The 12407-nt window shown below is 36.8% G+C and overlaps 1 protein-coding gene across 4 annotated transcripts in view; it reads left to right on the top strand.

Moving 5' to 3' along the window:
- AKAP6 (A-kinase anchoring protein 6) overlaps window positions 1-6542 on the top strand; it is a 457477-nt gene extending 450935 nt beyond the window's left edge. For all 4 annotated transcript variants that reach the window (XM_057306386.1, XM_048222174.2, XM_026513573.4 and 1 more), the window contains exon 14: window positions 3378-6542. The gene's annotated coding sequence lies outside the window, so the exon portion shown is untranslated. The remainder of the gene's footprint in view (window positions 1-3377) is intronic.
- Window positions 6543-12407: the final 5865 nt, after the last annotated feature.

Genomic DNA, 12407 nt, shown 5'->3' on the forward strand with positions numbered 1-12407 from the left:
TAAGGGAGAGTAACTGCAGTTCCATTAGCCGCTTCTAAACAAGTTCTATTAGTACCCAATGTCCTGCTGGCTCTGCCGAGCTCCACGGAAGGGCTGGTGGAGCCTGGCTGATTTTTGTTTTCTGCAAGGGGATAAAGGCTTGAAAGTAACACCCCTCAGAGCATGATATGGTGTGACTGGGGCCCTCAAGTCACCAGTCATGCCAAGATCCAGAACTCCAGCGGCACTGGCCCTGGAGAAGTCCCTGGGTCGCACCCTTCCCTTTTAGATACTCTGGGAGTTCCTTCTGTTCCATGATGTAGCTAGAGAATCGAAATATAAATGTTAAGCAGCTCCATCTTTGGACCTGGGCAAGTGAACGTGCTGTGGGATCCGCGCAGCCCTCACATTTCACAGGCACGACGGTGAAAAACTATCAGCTAGCCCACCTGACAGTTGGCGAGATTTTGCTGAGCACCCGAGGGGTGGTTCCTGGCCCCATCTCAGGCAGTGGGAGCCGCAGCCAGATTGTACTTCTGCAGAACTCACATCGCCCCCAAGTGACTTGTGATCCGCCAAGGGCCATTTAAATGGCCATATTCACTGGTCCTATTCAGTTTTTTCAGTATCTTGCAGACCAGATATCTGGATGCCTAAATTTTTCACCCGTCATTAGGATTGGGTACCTGGGCATAAATATTTACACTTTGTTAAAATACTACCAACCAGGACAAATTATTTAATCTCAAAAGGTTGACACGCCTTTGGTGTTAAATATCAGGGATGCATAGTAAAGCTATTTGGTAAATATGAGACTTTGTGTCTATAAAAGCTTAACTGTTGTCATTGTACTTTCTACAAGATTCAAAAGAGGGGGAAAAACTGTACTTTTTAAAGCAGTTTCAAAACCATCAGTTGGGGTGCCCTAGCAAGATAATAAAATACACTGAGTTCAGTTTGCTGGGCTTTTTTTTTTCCCCCAGAACTAAGTTCTCGGAGATGAAGTTACGTCATCTGGAAGAGCTACAACTTAGAACAGCAGCTACAGCTTGCAACCGTACCAAGAATTTTTTTTTTCAAAAAATTTTGAGGTTTTTCATTTACTGTTCTAATTAAAAACCCACTGAAACTGTTGAACTTTTAAACATGATCTAACACAGGATGCGTTTGCACTGATTTCTAGGCACACTGCTGTGCTTTTCACTATTTTCATTTTTGTGCCATGTTTCTACCAAAATAGAGAGGTCAGTTGTAACGAATCACATCAAAGGAAAGGTAACTGGATAGATCCAGATATTTCTGCCTAATTTGGAAGAAGCACATAATGTATGTGTGGAGTGCCTCCTAGGACCTGCCTAAGAGATGTACTTTGCACTAATCTTTTTGCTGTATTCTGACAGTTATTTCTTCATAATCCTCATCATAAGCCTCTGATCTTTGGTGAATGATTTAACCGTAAACTTCAGGCTGGATAAATCCTGTGGTATAAAAATTTAACTCATCACATGCAGCCAGTGTGTACTTTTTCTTTTTGGTTTACTCTGGTTTTCAGTTTTGTTTTACTGTGTATGTTGTATGTGTGTGTGCACGTGTGTGTGTGTGTTGGAGGGGCTGTATTTACTTAGGACGCATGTATTTCCTTCAGAACTTTTTAGCTCCTTTGCTTTTCCTGCTTTATTGGTCTGCAAATGTGATTGTTGGTAGCTCACAGATTTTAGATTTTCAGCAATTACTTGTGTTTATGCATGCTCAAGTATACACATACACAGTAAAATTGTTCCCACTCAGTTTTTACAACCTGAGAAAACTTTAAAAGCAAACATTTCTCACGTATAGAACATAAATTCATATTGTGTTAGTTGGATTGATACTAAGTGTTTAATATGATCCAAAGCTGGCCAAGCAGTTTTAAAAAAACTACTCTTGGTGATAGTGTATTAATTTTTCACTAAACAATGCAAGTGTAATCTCATCAAATTTACCTTTAAAATCACTTTAGTAAGTCACGGTTCTGGTGGATGTGAAATGCTTTTTAATTATCCATCAGTTCTGAATAACTAGCCCTGCCATGCTAAATAACAAAGATTTTGTTGGTCATCACCCATCTCTCTCTCTCTCTCTCTCACACATACACACACCCCAGATCTGTGCTTCAATCAGTTTTGCCTGCCCCTTTCCAAGTGGGCCAAGTTGAAAGAATTGATTAGCCAGAGAGAATTTAAATCAGCATTTAGTAAGACCAGCTTTGCCTCACCTAAGGATTCCTTACTCAGTGTCCATATTTCAAGCGAGTCGTGTCCTTGGCATTTGAACAATGCACCATGCTCTTTCTTGAGTTACTGCAGTATTTGACTGTACCAAATTTTGTCCATCTGTTCCTGTCTATCTCTCCCTGTTCTTGAGAACCGGCCTTCTCTCCCCAACTTCCTGTGACTTCAGCCAACCCACATTTGCTAAAGTCTTTCTGGCTCGTAAACAGGTTGCAAGATTATAGAGAAAGAGAAAGACAGAGAATGAGAATATTTAGTTCTAGAAAGGCAATAAAGCAACCTGACGTCAGACATCAGAGCTCGGTTTAAACCTAGACAAGCAAACGCCTGCTTTATTTGAGAGCTGGTCAGAGGGCCTGAAGTAATCGCATACTATACTGCCTATCCCTGGAATTCAGCTTTTCCTAACATCCAGCTTATTGCTTTCAGCCCCTTAGAAATAGGCAGAACTGACTGAGTTTGGAACAAATTTGTATCTGAGCCATCAAGATGTACAGAAATAATTGAATCATTCTAATTTGCACAGGGCGTCTGTACCTTAAATGAAATGCATTCATATTCGAGCTAGAAGCTCAGGTTATATCCTTTTACCGGCAAGGGGTGAAACATTTGGGATTATAACAAAGCTATGAATACGTCACCACCATATAATAGTGGAATTGTTCAGTTCCCACGGGCACACACACAGTCCCCAAGGGAAAGGTTAAACCACCTGAGGGTCCAGGTTCCCAGGCTGTGAATCACCGTAGATACTTGGCTGCGTCACTTGGCTCCGGCAGCCTCACAGTCTCATAGTGATTTGAAGCTGTCTTGAGGGTTCAAAACTGAGTTCACAACCAAAAGAGTAGATGATATCCAGAGAAAAGGTCAAGCTTGATGATTTTTCTTGTTTTCTTTATAACCATGTCTTTAAAAAAAAAAAAACAATGTATTTTTCAGTTGATTCTGAAATATTTTTGTCAGTAATGTGAACCTTGGGCTATTAACATCACTATGTTTTATGTATCCTGTTATTTCAGAATATCAGCAGGTAGTTCCAACATGGCAGGCTTCCTCGAAGGGCCCAGTTTTGCAAATGAAACTGACATTTCTGATACCTTTTCTTATCACTTCTTTTGTTTCTCGTAGATAAGCCTGGCTGTACCTCAGGGGTGGTCTCCTAGTCCCACCCTGGGCTAGTCTGTGGTTTCATCACGTCACTGCCATTTGTTCCGTTGACCTCTCCCAAGATGACTCTTCCCTCCGAATGCGATTTGTCCACATGAGCCTTGTGACCTGGATTGTGCACTGGTTTTCTTTAGGTGATTGTCTTTGAAGTTCTCTGCAGAGCTGCTTGTTTTCCCACGGATTCCTATCCCGAGCTACCTCTACCAACCCCGCCTCTCCAGCGAGACTTTTCCGTTTGCCGCCTCCCTCCCCATCTACTCTTTAAAATTCTGCAGTCCACCAAATCAATGGTCCATTAAATTCACCTGTCTGGAATGACACCCCCCCCCCCCCGCCGGTACTTGACCAATTTCATGTTTCAATCTGGATTTTTTTTGTTTTTTATGGTATGATGCCTATGTTTATTGAAAGAGATTTACCTAAAAAGCCAACATTTGATTTGATTGCAGCATACAGAAGAAACACTGGTCCTTCTTTCAAAATTAAGCAACTTTTAAAAGCGCCATTTTATTTATTTTATTTAAAAAATAATTATCTATGCAGCACTTCAAGAAACAACTATATGGTGTTGTATATTATACACTAGTGACATTCTACTGTTAAATTATGTACAACATTTTTTGTTTTTTATGCTTCTTGAGGTGGTAATGAGAAAAAAGTTTTTTAAAAAAGTGTGCCTTGCTGTATTTCTTATACCATTTATTAAAAAGCTGCTTTCACGGTAAAATTATGTTGGTTTGAAAGGAGGAAATAGCAAGGTTAAGATGTGTGAATAATTTCTGTATATATGTATAACCAAGTACAAACATTGATGTATAATGACAGTATAAAATGCTTTCATGTTTATGATGTCTAGTGATGTGGAAAATATAAGCCTTAAACCATTAGATTGCATGGTAATTAAAATTGGCATAATAAACATAGTTTATTGGGGGAAAAGGAAAATCAGTGATCTCTTCTACCTGTGTTCTTTAGCAAGTTATTACATCTGATTCTGGAAAAACTAGAACACGTAAGAGCTTCCAAAATATCCATATTGCATAAGAGGCTTAAAATTACTTAAACTATACATGAAGCCTTCATAATTTTCAAAATCTTTTGATCACTGTAAAGATCTTGGAACACAAATGATTAAATGCCAGTTCCCCTAAACCAATAAGAACCTATCCTAGATTTTTTATTTCTACTTATCATTAATGGTTTAATATTGGATTTCAGGCTACCTAGTTGGTCTCATATTTATTTTATGTAATTCCTTTTGAATGCGTTTGCTAGAAAGATGGTAGTGAAGTCTAGAAAATTTGACTATTTTCACTTAGACTATAGATTTCAGGTGTATTTATTTTGTTTTAAAGAAATTAGTTGAGAAATATTCCATCTGGTCTTTATTGCTCCTCTTAAATGCAGTTTTTAATTTATATCTTAACACCTACTAAAGTGCCTGATACACAGTAGGTATTCAATAAAAATTTACTGAATTTAAGTATTGAATTAGGCAGTATGGGCGACATGTACCTTTTCATTTTGAGAGACCTACACTAAAACCTAAACAACTAGGAACATAGGTAATGCAATCATTCATTCAACGGCTAGATGATTAACACCTTTTATCTGCAAGGACCATTCTAGATGCGGGGGATGCATAGATGAACCAAGGCCCTGCCCTCGGGAAGCCTACCTACAGCACAGATGCGGTATATACAAATGAGATGCAGCAGTGTCCTGCAGGCAAGGAAGAGAGCAAAGTAGCAAAAGGGGCACAAAGCAGAAGTAGCAAAGAGGGATAAGGCGGGAGAGAAGTGCTAGAAGGGAACAGAAAGTTAGACAATAGAAAATGAGTGGAGTTTCATTGCAGGGGTAGTGGGCAAAAGGTACACTGGGAGACCGAATGAGGAGTCTTTGAAAAAGTCACGTTGGAGCTTTGGTATGTAATATGGTAGGTAGTAAGGAAACTTTGTAGTCTTTCTTTTGCACCTGATTTTACTTATCATTAGAACATTAGGACAACACCAAGAACATTTAAAAAATACTAGTCTATAATTTTAACGTTTTAATAACTATTTGTATTGTTACGTCTCTTCTAATCTTTCCCATACATATTTCTAAATTGATTAATCATTCTAGGCTTTTGAATAGGTAATAGTTCAAAAGGTTTAGGCAGACATCTGGTAGTGGCGGTCAGGATGATTACAGGGGGAAGAGATTAGAGATAAATGGCTCATTAGGAGACAGCTGTAGAAAATAAGCTAGGCTTGAAATAACAGAGGACACGGGGAGAGTGGCCCGAGATGTGGAGAAAGAACAAATCCTAGAGTCTTTGAAACACCTAAGAGCATTTGGGATCTCTGTTAAGGTATGGTATTATTTTACATATTGAGACAACCTAAACTTTCCTTGGGTAATGCCGAGGTCTACATCGGCTGGAACAAAGTGACCATGATGTTCCATTTACCTGTTATACGCTCATTGAAGACCTTCAGGTATTCAGAATATTTGTTAATTACCTACTTAATATTAATACTGAATTTGTAAAATGACTTCTATTGAACAGTACTTTTTCTGGTTAGAAGGGATGGGATAGCTTCAATCTCCTGCTGTGTGGGCACTACCTCCCCAGTCATCCTTGAAAATGGTCACACCAACTCTTACCTACACCTTCCAGTGAGTGATTCGTTATTTGTTAAGGCAAGCTGTCCTATGGTTGGGCGCGTCTTTGTTGGAAGGTTTTTTCTTCGGCTGCGAAAATGTACGTAGTGCTCCCTTTCTTCTGCTTTTAATTTTGCTGCCAGTTCTTGTTCTGTCCTGATGAGCTAGTCAGTATCTCCACCCCTCCTTTCTCATGGCATCCTTGAAGATAACTGAGGCCAGTTACTCGTCTTCTCCCAGCTGCTGTGATTTCTGTTTTTCATTCCCTCCAACTACCCGTCACTTGTCATGATTTTCAGATCCATTTCAACCTGAGTGAATGTTAGCAGACAGAATCCTTGAAATTGAGGAACTGTCTTTATCATCATACATGTAGAAAAATATCTGAACATTTAAGTGGTTTTCTCTAAAAATATATTCAAGATATATGTTTATTCTATCATTGTAAATTTCAATAAATAAATAAATAAATAAATAATCCATCATGTCCTTTAGTGGCCCAGTCTAGTGCCGGAGTCATCTTGAATCTTTTCCTTACATCAAATCCAAACCTAACCTGTTTCCATATAAAGCAGGGTCCCCTCCCCCATTTATTTATTCATTTATTCAGTCATTCAACAAGCATTGATTGAGTGGCTACTTGTGTGAGGCACTGTGTTTGGCATTAGAGATACAAAGGCAACTAGAACACAGTCTCTGCCTACAAAGGGTTTACAGTTTTTCTTGTGAAAGTGCCTTTCATGTCCTTGAACAGAGTGATCTCTCCAAATTAAATGATGACTCATTTATTTCATTTTTCTATCTAGTCTCTCTACATTTTCAAAAACCTGATGAACAAAAATAGTATGCGGAATTATCTGGATCTGACTACTAGAAGTGAAATGTTTTTTCTATTTGAAAATTTTAATTACAGAAAAAACATTTCTGGTCACTGAATAAATATGCATCTTACACAACAATAGAACAATCTAAATTCAGGGCTTTTGAGAATCTGAGTTTGATGATTTTGTTGTGTTTGGCTCATCCAGCTGAGGTTTTACCCATAGCTAAAATTCCTGGGAACAAATTAGATGCAACTATCAAAACACACTGAAATAATCCAACTATTTCCTAGGAGTCAAATTATTTTAATTCCCAAACGAGTTTAGTAGTACTTTAGAATTTCGATGAATACCTGATTTTTCAAGCATCGTGTAATTACTATATTTCAAATTTTTTAACTTGAGCCAACTAAATTTACAACTGTCTTTTTTCTATATCTTGTTTCAATTTTTATTTTGAATAATTTCAGACCTATATAAAAGCTGAATGAATTGTACAATATTTGCATACTCATCACTCAGATTTGTTTATTGTTAATATTTTACCCCATTAGTTTCATCTCTCTCTCTACACACACACTTTTGTGTGATTGAACCATTTGCAATTAAATTTCAGATCCTAACACTTCTCTATATGCTTCAGCCTACATCATCTGAGAACAAAAGTATTATTCTACAAATCCACAATACCATCCTAACACCCAAGGAATGTAAAATTGATAAAACAATATCTGATCATCTATATCCAATCTATATTCAAATTTCTCCAAATGCCCTAATAATGTCCATTTGCAGTTGTTCTTGTTTTAATGCCAGATCCAAACAAAAATCATTCATTGCTTTTAATTTTCATGTCTTTTTCATTTGAACAGGTTCCCTATGCTCTTACTCTTTCTTTGGTCTTTCATAACTGACATTTCTGAGAAGTCAAGGCCAGTTTTATAGAATGGCCCACAATCTGGATGTTTCCAATTTTTTTTTTTCATTATTCAACTCAGGGTAAACATTTTTGTCAAGTATAGTGCATAGGTGATGTTGTGTTCGATAGCTACTCTTTAATGAAGAACGAATGAGTCACTGACATTCTTGATATGTCTTGAAGTTCACAGGTTACTCTTATAGCACATGCTTTATTAGTTGAAGGCAGGGGTCAACAAAATACGGTTTGGGCTAAATTGGGCACACAGCCTTTTATTGTTTGGCCTATGAGCTAAGAATGATTTTTGCATTCTTAAATGGTTAAAAAAAAAAACGAGTATTTCATGACATGTGAAAATTATTTGAAATTCAAATTTTGGTGTCCATGAATAAAGTTTTATTGGAACATAGCCACACACACTTGTTTACATATTGTCTATGGCTGCTTTTCCACTATAACTACAGAGTTAAGTAGTTGAGACAGAGACCATGTGGCATACGAAGCCTAAAATATTTACAAAAATATTTTTGGTCCAATACAGAAAAAGCTTTCCCATTTCTGGTCTACAGTGTTCCAAATTCTGACACTGTCTTCTTAGAGGTAGATGGATTCCCATTTGCAAAATCAATGTAACATATTAGCACCTGCCATCGTTATTTTTTGCTTTCTAGATTTTGTTGAGTTCTCAAGTTTAGTTTCATATTACCTTTAGTAAAATAAAGTGTGCCTTGTTTCATACACTTAAAGATTGTTTCACATCCACAGTCGGTTTAAGGACTTAAATTTAGTTCACTTATTACAGCCTGGCTTTGATTGATTTAGAGGGTTAGTCAATTACAGACTAAGTCATTAGTTCAATCAGAACCATCAGGAAAATTGACATAACCTAAACTCACTTCAATTCACTGATAAACTGGAATCCTTTCTCTAAATGTTTTTCTAAAACATTTTTAAATCCGGGCCATTTCAAAGAGTCCGTTTTTTTGGTTTTTTGTGTTTTTTTTTTTCCAAATTTATTTCTCATCCCCAACAAAGGTAAAAATCATGATCATTGATTATGTAAGATACACTTTCATTTCCCACACACTGGTCATAATCAACAATCTGAATTTGCCAAGGAAATAAGTATTCACCACAGACCCTGCTGTGGCCATAGGTGGGCATTCTTATTGAATAGAAGATGTTCAAAAGGTAACCATCCATATTACTTTTTTTCCTTAATTCACCATCAACAGCACTACTACCTCCCATTGCCACATGCCTAGGGAGGGAACACTCAAGGAAGGTTTGTTTAGCCACTTCCTCTTCCTTAAAAAGCAACCACATACCTTTCATATAGCAATGGCCCCTAAATATGAGACTTGCCATGTAGTTGCATTTCCAGAGTAAAATAACACAATGCTATGTGCAAGTCAGGCTCACGTTATTACAGTTTCTTGTAGCAAAGGCATTTGGCCGGTACCTTGAGACCATTCTGTTCCTTGATTGATGGGCCCTCACAAAGCAGAAAATATGCAGAGATTATTTGTAATTGAATTTTGAAGTAAAACCGGGCCTACATAAAGCAACTTTTCTCCCTCTCTTTTTCTCTTGTAACACACACAACTTGGAAGATGTTCACATGTGTGAGACCCTTCCAGGCTTTTACCAAGGATTCATAAACAATTTCCAGTGAGGAAAAACTTCCCCCTCCCCGCCCCGCACCTTTCTCTCCCACTCAAAGAGAGTCATAATGCAGCTGACTGGAGTGACCTTACTCTATGCATAACTTTGAAGCAAACCTAAGTCATACTTTAAAATATTATTTTTTTAAAGATTTTTATTTTCTTTGAGAGAGAGTGAGAGCGAGCACAAGTAGGAGAGAGGGAGAAGCAGGCTGATTAGCAGGGAGCCTGATGTGGGACTCGAACACAGGACCTGGTATCATGACTTGAGTGGAAGGCAGATGCTTAATGGATTAAGCAAGCCAGATACCCTAAAAAATTATTTTTAAATATTGGTACCTTATTATTGGTTACAAACCCCTTATAACATCACGTTTAAGAATCACTGACACTGAAGCTTGTGCTCTCTTGGTTGAAAAGTACCCCAAAACCTGGGAAAGGACTTCCAAAGAAAAGAGAATCGACATCCCTGTGCATGGATGGACAGCTCTGGACCCTCCACAATGACGAAGAACTCAAGCTTTCTGGTGAGTCCGTTCTTTTAAAAAGTGAATTTAAGGGAAGCAAATGTAAAATGTGAAAATATTTGGCCTCACATTTCATTGGAGAAATGGCCAATTCTGATAAGTTAGCCCAAGTAACTTCACCCCGGTTAGCTACAGAGACATCAGATATGGAACATCAGTGTCTTCCAGATACACACAAAACACTGTGTGTCTCCACCACAGCAGCCTCCACGTTCATCGACTTCGCAGACCGTGACGTTAATCTTTCTCCCTTCTACATTCATTTTATGTGGAAATTGGGAAAAAGATTACGGATGTGTAATTTGGTATTTTTTCCATACCATCAAGACCTATGATAAGGTATTTTCTCAACTTAATAAAAATTAACAAATACATGATTTAATAAGAAACAACACTAAAATTATTAAAATATTTCTTTGTCCTTATACTTTTCCTGCCATTAAAAACACATCCTAACTCCCTGTAAACAAATGGGCCATTACAGGCATAAAACAAACATTATTCAGCAAAATTTATTCAAGGACTAAAATGACAGAAGGTATTAGGAACGTAAAAACGCAAAAGATCCTCTCTAAATCCCAATATTCCCTAACCGCTGGTTTATAAAAAATAAGGTTTATAGAATTAGTCTTGTTCTATTAGTTGATCAAGTTACACTGTCAGCAATTCAAAACAAAGAATTCCCTGTGTGTGTGTGTGTGTGTGTTTGCTTGCTTGCAAATATGTTTCATTTATTTTAAAATGTCTTTTTATATAGAAATCCAAGTTGCTGAAAATTTATCTTGTCATTAAAGTGCTGTGAAAATCAAATCAGTCTTCATATAGGTTCTCTTATCCCTGCTGATTTCAGATGACTAATGATGCTTACGGCAAGGTTTTATAAAATGAAAGCTCCTTAACTTTTCAGGAAATAGTTCTTTTTTTACAGTGTACACCCATTTTGGCTCTCTTCTAAATACTTTTACAACTTTCTAATTTCAGGACCACCAGTATGTCTTTCCTTGCAGACTGTATGTAGAAACATTTTTTAGAAAGTAAAATTACTAATTATTTAAAGGCTAAGAGGCATTTTCAATAGGAATGAAATAATACTCAATAGGTATATTATTTTTTAAAAGGAAAAGAAAACAGATTCTGATGGATTTGGAATGATTGTAAGCCAGAATATTCTTGTTAACCTATGGGTCTGCTTTTTTAAGTCACCTGTGACTTACTAGCAACTCGAACATTTTTAAACAAAATTTCATCTTCGATGATTTGGCATCACCGTAGCAATTACCAGTTACCATTTGGTATAGTATATTAATAAGTTACAGGAAATCTGGCTAGGTCAGTAAACATACTCTGGATATTATTTTTTAAATCAATCTAAATAATAATAAAACAACTTCTTATCACCAAGTGCTCACTCTGTACCAGGCTCTGTGCTAATTGGTGATACCCATTTTAGAATAAGGAAACAGAGGATGAAGAGATCTAGGGTCATTATTCTTGGCTTCCTTTTCATAAAAGCAGAGTGTGGAGGGGAAAAAGCTGTTTCAGAAACTCGTTCTCCATCTAGATAAATAAGGAGTTATTTTATGGAGTTCACTTAACATTCACACAGACGTTGCTAAATTTCCTGTCTGTATTACTTATTGAACATATAATTCATGCCAAAACTGAAGAAAAGACTTTCACTTTAAAAAAAATTTCTTATAAAAATTCTATAGGAAGAAATGATAGCTAAATTAGCACTTGAAAAAGGCCAAAGAAAATTATATATTGTATATAATTATGCCTCATTATGACCTCTGCACATTTTCCAGAAAAGTTAGGCATTAAAAACACACACAACAGGAACACCTTAAAGGTCAGAGCCTGATGAAAGAAAAGCGCAATAGTTAATCATGAAGGACGAGATTAATGTTCTCGTAGGAACATACATTTTTATCATTACATTTTGCTTGATAAGTACTTTAAAATATGCAATTTCCCTTCCATGTATTTTGTTCATATCTGAAAGAGATGGTGGAGAGAGACAATTCTATAAAATAAAACTTAAGTTTTAATTTGAGGAGATGAAAACGTGGGATTTGCTGATTCCTAGCATTCTTTATATGACTTTTCTTCACATGGGTCTTTTTGCCCAGAGGTGCTCTCGCTTAATGAGTAAATACTGAAGTCTCAGTTTCCAAAAATTTATCTCAAAATTTCTCATCATCTTCAAGAGCTATTTCCAAAGATAAGAGAGTGCCTGGATCCTACTTGTTGGATTTCACCCTGGCAACACACCTAACTATAAACATTTAAAATAACAAATCCAATGGTTTTTTTTTTAACTTTTTATAATAAAATAACTTCAGATTTACGAACTATTGCAAAAATAAAAATAGTACACTTTAACCAGGTCTACCTATTGTAAATATTTTACC

This window comes from Ursus arctos, unplaced genomic scaffold (assembly GCF_023065955.2).
Source record: "Ursus arctos isolate Adak ecotype North America unplaced genomic scaffold, UrsArc2.0 scaffold_37, whole genome shotgun sequence".
In the NCBI taxonomy this organism is placed as follows: domain Eukaryota; kingdom Metazoa; phylum Chordata; class Mammalia; order Carnivora; family Ursidae; genus Ursus; species Ursus arctos.